We start from the raw sequence: 8,064 nt of genomic DNA, 5'->3' as shown, positions 1-8,064 counted from the left end.
TCCCGCCCTCTGGCATCTCCTCCAGGGCCTTCTGGTTTCCCCCACCCCCACCCCGACCCTTCAGCCTTTCCCGCCCGCCGTATTCTCTAGCTTTCCCTTTGCACTCTGCCCCTTCCCGGTCTTCGGTCTCCTCTTCTCCCCAGCCCCACCTTCTGCCCGCTCTCATCTGCCCAGCCCTAGAGCTCCTCTGGCGCCCCGCCCACTTTCTCTGTCTTTTCCCCTCCCCCTCTGTTCTCCCCCTCCCTTTTCCTCTCCCGGTGCTTTTCCTTGCCCCCCCCCCCCCCCAGGCGCCGTCTCAGTCCCATCCCTCTGCTCTGGGACCCGACCCTGCTTCTTCCCTCTCCCCCAGATCTTTCTTCGGTCCCGTCCCTTTTCCACTTTCGTCGGTGCGGTTCTCCCCAGCCCTTCTCTCCGGCTTTGGGGCGCCCTTCTCCGTTTGTTTTTCTTTACATCTCCTTCTCCTCTCCCAAGTGTCCTTTTTCTCCCTCTCTCCCTCAGCCTTTTCTTCTGCCCTCTGACAACTGGCCTCAGCTTTAAAACCCAGAATTTCTCAGATTTGGAAGGTCACCTGTCTAGTTCATCCAGACCTGACTTCTCCCAGTTCCCCTAGTTAGAATAGGGAGGGGGGCAGGCAGAGGGCCCATGGAGACTTAAGGCATTTCTTCCAAATTTCAGACCCTTGTACAGGGACTTGGTCAGACTCTTAGTTAGAAAGGACCCGTAGTCCAAGTCATACTTGACCGAGGATCCTGCCCCCTACCCCAGTGGTCCTCCAACCTACACGAAGACCTCCTGATGGCGAGTGCATCCCTCCTAAAGATAAAACGTGCTACTTTGGAATAGTCCTAATTCTCATATTTTTCTTTCCATCAAACTTAAATCTTCCTTTCTTCAACTTCCACTCACTGATCCACTTCTCTCTGGGGTCCAGCAGATCAAGTCAAACTGACATAATGGTCTTTCAGATATTGGAATATAGCAGTCAAGTTCCACGTTTGTCCTCTCTTGTCCTTATCTGGTATCAGGGGTTGATAGTCCAGTCAAATGAACTGGAGAGTTGGCTCCCTCCCAAGGTTCCTAAAAGGAAAAATTGGTCCCTGAGGACTTCCACCCCCTCACCCCTGTCTTCCAAAGAACTGGTCCAGAATGGAAGGACCTAAGAAGGACAGAGTTGGAAGGGGGAGGGAAGCTGGCATTTACATGAAGGAAAAGACTTGATCAGCAAAGACCCAGGTCAGAGTTGCCTTCAAAGCCCTAAAAACAGGATGTTACTGTTCCATACCATGGGGTACCCCCTTTTCTTTCCCTCTAGCCTCTTCTCCCTGGCTTATGGAGGCAGGTGGTATTAGGAGGTTTTGCTTCAGCTACAGGAAGTGGGGAACTGTTGGGGAAGGGAAAGAGAAGAGTCAAGAGAAGGGGCTAGGGCTGGTTTGTTCATCCTGGCATAAGCTTCGGTTGGGTCAGAGGCAATTCATAGAATTTAGGGTTGTAAGGACATTTTCTACCTACTCCAATCCCAACATTTTATTAAGAAAGAAAATGAAGTCTAGAAAAAGGAAGAGATTTGCCCAAGGTCACTCAGTTAATGAACCAAAATTTGAGCCCAAGTCTTCTGACTTCAAATTCAATTCAAACTCAGTCCAATGTTTCAAATCCAAAAACTGCACTGTCTGTTAAAGATACGGGAGTGAAAAAAAAAGTCTCACAGTAGTAAGACAATATGGAATAATGGGAAGAGAGCTGAATGTGTAACTAAGGGATTTGGGTTCAGATTCTGACTCTTTAACTATCTGTGTGACCTAGGCCAGTCACGTTCCCTTTCTGTACCTGTTTCATAATCTATAAAATGAGGAGATTGAATTGGATGATTCCCCAAGGTCCTTTCCATCCCTAAATGTATTATCCTAAGTTATTTTCCTCTTTTGAGACTCAGTTTCTTCATCTGTAAAACAGGGAATAATAGCCCTAGCATCTGTTTCTTCATGAAGCTGTTGGGAGTGAATAATTTTGTAAACTTTAGTGAGTTAATGCGATGGAAGAAGGTACCTCTCACTCCTCTCATTCCTGCTCCCTGCCCTATCCTCAACATTGCTGGTGTCTACTAGAACATTCAGACCTTGCCTTTTCTTCTTTCACAATCACTTTGTAAAGGAAAACGGAACTCAAATCTAAAACAAGAACTCATCACTTCTTTCACTCGTTGGTTCAAAAATCTTCATTACCTAGTGTCCTAGAGAATAACATACAAACTCTTTCAGCTGACATTCAATTCCCTTTAGAGTCTACCTCTACCTTTCATCCTTTGCTTTCTACTACTCTGTGCTCCAGGCAAACTATAGAACTCCTGGTGCCCTAGATACATCTTGTGTTAATCTCTGTCCCCTTTACCTTTGGGTACAGTTACAACTGGACAGCCCTTCCCTCCCAACTCTGCCTGTTAGAATCCTTCACCCAGCTCAAATGTCATATCATCAGAGAAGCAACACCTCCCCATTTGCCTTCTCCATTCCCCATGCTAGAAATGATGATAATAATAACTTTCATTTCTCTAGTACTTTAAGGTTTACAAAATGCTTCCTTTTGATCTCAGATTAACTTCCTTTCATGTCACTCTCCACCTCCCCAACTCAGAAGGCCAGAAAGGGGAGTTGGCATACTCCTTGTTCCCCACAATCATTTCCTCTCCCTGTACCACTATGATTTAGTAACGTTTTCTCTTTTGAATTCACACCACCTTATTCTAATATCACCTTGTGCTGAACCTCTTCCACTCTCCCACATTCTTAAACACTGTCAATAGTTAGTTTACTATCTTTCCTTCTATCCCAGTACCTGTCTTTAACCTTAGTGACATTAATATTCTCATTAATGACTTGTTCATGTCCTGCTTCTGCAACATATTAACAGAAAAACCTTTTACTTGCTCCTTCCATCCCTGCTCTTCTCTACCTTTGTGACCAAACTCTTTGAAATGAACATCGACAATTGGTGCCTCCATGCTTTCTCCTCTCACTCTCTTTTTAACCCCTTACAATTGGGTTTCCAGCCTCATCATTCCACTGAAACTGACCTCTCCAAAATTATCAGTGGTTTCTTACTTGCCAAATCCATTGACCTTTTCTCATTCCTCATTCTGTTTGACCCTTCTGCAGTCTTGAGCACTTGATCAGCCTCTCCTCCTTGATATTCTCTTCTCTCTAGGTTTTCAGGACACCATTCCCCACCTATCTGGCCTATCCAGTCTTCTCTGCTGGATCTCTTCCAGATCATTACCACTAACCATAGGTGTCCCACAGAGTTCTGTCCTGGGTACTCTTTTTTCCCCTATACTACTTCACTTAGTAATTGCATCTGTTCCCATGGATTTAATTACCACCTCTCTGCTGATTATTCTCAAATCTTAACTATTCTACTCTCAAATCTTAACTATTCTACCCTAACCTGTTCTTCCAATCTCTGATCTCCAACTGCCTTTCAGATAGTTTGAACTGAGTGCGTGGTAAACATCTTAAACTTACATGTCCAAAACAATTCATTATCTTTCCCCTTAAACTCTCTCCCCACATCCTAATTTCCTTATTACTGTTGGAAGCACAACCTCCTCCTAGTCCCACCGTAGAGCCTTCCAGGCTCTCAACTTATGTGTTATCCTTGGCTTTACATTATCTCTCATCTCCCATCTCCCATTTATTGCCAAGTTCTATTAATTTTACCTTTGCAACATCTCTCAAATGTGCCCCCTTTTTTCACCATGGTACAGGCATCCATCACCTCACAATTAAACTATTGCAATAGTCTAATGAGGGGTCTGCCTGCTTCAAGATTCTTCCCCACTACAGTCCATTATTTATTCAGCCACCAAAGTTATTTACCTTAAAGTACGAGTCTGATCATGCTACCCTCTCTATTCAATAAACTCCAGTGGTTTCCTGTCACCTCCAGGATCAAATACAAAATTCTCTTTTTGGCATTCAAAGTCCTTCATAACACAGTTCCCTCCTATCTTTCCAGTCTTCTTACACTTTACTCCATGACATGTCCTCTTCAATCCAGTGACACTGGTCTCCTTACTGTGCTTTGAACAAGACACACCATCTCTTGGCTATGGGTACTTTCTCTGATTGTCCCCCATGTCTGAGATGTTCTCCTTCCTCATCTCTACCTCCTGGCTTCCCTGGCTACCTTTATGTCACAACTAAAATTCCATCTTCTACAGGTATCCTTTCCCAACCCCTCTTAATTCTCATGCCTTCCCTCTGTTAATTATTTCCTATTTAACCTCTGCATAACTTGTAGTATATATTTGCTTATTGTCTCCCTCAGTAGATTGTGAGCTTCTTGAAGGCAGGTACTATCTTTTGCCTTTTTGTATCTTTGGAGCTTAGTATATAGTAGGTACTTAATAAATGTTTATTACTTGATTGACTTTGTAATCCAGGACAAGTCACTTAAGTTTTCAGTGCTTTAGGCAGTTTTCTTTTTTTTTATATCATGCACCAAAAAGTTTTATTCAAAGGAGATTCAAATAGAAATCATAGAATAAATAACCATTTGTGCCAAAGATGTATGTAAATCATTGGGTCATTTACATCATTTAAAAATATGAGAGCTCTTCTGGTCAAGATCCTTCTCCACTAGTCCTGTCATGTCCAGTTACATCTGTCAGTGGAAAGGGGATGTTTTGGTATTTTCTTGTTTCTTTCTGACGTTCCTTTTTTGTTTGTTTGGGGTTTTTTGAAAATTTTAATATATTTTTCCAATTACATGTAAAAACAATTTTTAACATTTGTTTTAAAAAATTGTAAGTTCCAAATTCTCTCCCTTCTTTCCTTCTTCCTCTCACCCTTGAGGGGGCAAGTAATTTGATATGGAAGGGCAGCTAGGTGGTGCAGTGGATAGAGTACCAGTGCAGGAGTCAGGAGGACCTGAGTTCAAATCACCTTAGACACTTGAAACTCACTTGCTGTATGACCTTGGGCAAATCACTTAACCCCAATTGCCTCATCCTGGGTCATCTCCAGTCATCCTGATGAATATCTGGTCACTGGATTCAGATAACTCTGGAGGAGAAGTGAGGCTGGTGACCTGCACAGCCCTCCCTCACTCAAAACAAAGCCAAGGGCAAGTTATGTCATTATTCTCTGATGGCATGGTCTTCTTCGGCAATGAAGGACAAGCACACACAAAGAACAACTTCTGTATTATTTAGAGCTATCCCAAAGTAGAATAAGCAGGTCTATTAAGCAAGATTAGAGGTCTTCAGGCAAGGGCCAGATGACTGAGAATTCTTATTCAGGTGTAGGCTAGGCTAGACGACTAATGAGATGCTTTTCTTCTCACTCAGAAAGTCTATCTCCTAGTCCATCACCCCTACTCTGGCTTTCCTTCCTTCCTTAACAACTGTAGTCTTAACACTACAATAATCCTTTCCAATGGGACTCTGTTCTCTCTCTCTCTCTCCCCTCCCTTCTTTCCCCCTCTCCGTCTCCTCTTCTCCCTCTCCCTCCTCCTCCCTCCCCCTCTCTCCACCTACTGCCCCAATCCCTCATTCCCTTGTCCTTCAACAGTTTCTGTCTTTCTCATTTCCTGCCAAACACTGCTGAAAGAAGTCATGATTCTGTGCTGACAGGCTCTGCTACAAAGTCATCTTCTTTAATCTTACCTGGATCTTCATGCGTTCCAGAAGTCCTTCATTTTTGATTGACTTCCTCTAACAATTCACAAGGTAGTTCTTTTAAGTGTTCTCTTTCCTAATGCATCATCTCCTCTCCCTCATCTTCTCTCTCATCAAGGACTTCACCTCCTACTTTAATAGCTAGTATTTATCTAGTGCTATAAGGTTTGCAAAGTGAATATCTCATTTTCTGAGAAGACTCAGTCCATTAATCATGAGCTCCCTTTTCTTCCCTCTTCCACAACTCAAGAGCTCTCTGTTTTCACTCATACCTTACTGTCTTCCCTCTGGTCTCAGACAATAAAGAGGTATGTCTCTTTGATTGATTCCTCCACTTAAGGTCTTTATCCTGGTCCCTTCTCCTCCTTGGATCTTGTTCCATCTGTCATTTCAGCTTTCTCTTACTGACTCCTCCCCTTCTGCATATAAATATACTTAAGTTATCCTTGTCTTTAAAAAAGTCATCACCTTTATCCTGCCATCTCCTCAAGCTATCATGTTATATCTCTGTTCCCTTAGAAAAAGTAGTCTTCGTTTGTTCACTTCCTTGTCACCCACTCATTCCTCAGCTCTGTGCTTTGTGGCCTTCTGACCCAACTATTTTGCTGAAACTCTCTCCAAGTTTACCAGTATCCTCTTAATTGCTAGATCCAGTAGCCTTTTCTCAGTTCTCATTCTCTTTGACCTTTCTGTAACATCTGACACTTTTGCTATCCCCTACTTTCCAGATACCCTCTCCTTCTTTGGCTTCCCTGATGTTACTCTCTCCTCCTTTCCAGGGTAAGCAAATACTGTAAATCTTTTCTGCCAACTCCTACTAGAATGAACAAGCTGAGTACCCAGAAGGTAGCTATTATATCCCTTCAGGACCCTATGGTTATTTCTCAGGGTTTGAAGGATGTCTTTTTTAGCGCTATAACTTAGAAGCCCCCTACAGCATATGTTTTCCCCTTGGTTATCAATTGATATCAGTCAGGCAGACTTTACTTCATTTTAGAAATAGATATTTACTTCAGTGGTATAGTAGATACAAACAGATCTCCTCTTCCCAGTTAAAAAATCTGTGACTCTTCCAGTTATCCACCACTAGTGAATCTGCCTTTCATTAATGCATCCAGTCTGTCTCCGGCTCAATGTAGATAGTGCTACCAGCTGTTGCTGTCCCAGGGACACTTCTTGGATGCTGGTGAAAAGTAAAAAAAAAAATTGATTCTCTGAAGTGCCCAAGATCCTCCTCTGGATAAAGAGTGGGGAGAGGTGGGAAGGAAAAAAACAAAGTCAAGACTAAGGCATTCTCTTCTACCCTTGCCCCAATCAATTCCTTCTCTGTGTCTTGCCCAGATGTTTCTCTCCACTTCCAGATTCCAGATGTTCCAGATTCTCTTCAGTTCTAGCAGCTTGGTTCTCTGGGTTCTGAGCTGATCTGTTATTCTATGGATTCAAGTTCAGGGCATGAACAAATCTCAGTTAATCTGAACAGACTTCCTGTCAGACCTAGTTGAATATTTGAGATGTTCAGGCCTTGCTCATACTTAGTTCACCTCTCTGATTATTGAGTCAACACTTCTCCATGGGTCCTCAATTAATCAAAGTATCAGAACTAGGCAGCGGTGATTTCAACCCCCTATCTTTACAATAGAATCTCAGAAAGGAGCCATCTAGTCCAACTCATACATGAAAGGAATAATCATTATAATATGCCTAAGTGAAGGTCCAACATCTGTTTCAACACCTTCAAGGTGGACTTGACTTCTCTAGTATGCCTATTCTCTCTCTCTCTCTCTCTCTCTCTCTCTTGCTCTTGAAATACTTTATTTGCCATGTGAAGAATCTTTACTCTCCCCATACCTGCCTGTCCTAAGCACCTCATGCCACAGCCCCCCCCTCACAAATACATAAGTATACATATATAGATTTAGGCAATATGTATATATCTATATATGTATATATTATATCTCTATTGTACCTTATTTACAGGAACAAAAGAGACAGGCTTAAAAACTATAACTAATCAGATTAAACAGCTCTGTCCCCTCCTCTGCCCTCACTCTTCCCACTCCCATCCCAGTTACTTTTACAAAAAAAGGCAGCAAAATCCAAAGTGTGGGATTTTAAATGCCAAAGATAGACAAAAGTTGTTAGGGCTAGATCAAATGAAAGGCAAGAAAGGGCACTGACCTGAGACTTGGGAGACTTGAATCCAAGGCCTAGTTTTGCCTCTAAGTAGCTATTTATGACCTTGGGCAAAGCTTCCTCCTCCCTCCATCTGGCTAAACCCTAAGGTCGTTCCTATCACTAACATGCTTGGAGATGGAAGTTTCAGCTGATTAGCAGTCACTGACTTGTATACAATAAGCACTTAAACAATGTTGATGAACCTGGTCTTCCTA

This window comes from Notamacropus eugenii, chromosome 5 (assembly GCF_028372415.1).
Source record: "Notamacropus eugenii isolate mMacEug1 chromosome 5, mMacEug1.pri_v2, whole genome shotgun sequence".
NCBI classification, from domain to species: domain Eukaryota; kingdom Metazoa; phylum Chordata; class Mammalia; order Diprotodontia; family Macropodidae; genus Notamacropus; species Notamacropus eugenii.
This window is presented reverse-complemented; position numbering follows the sequence as displayed.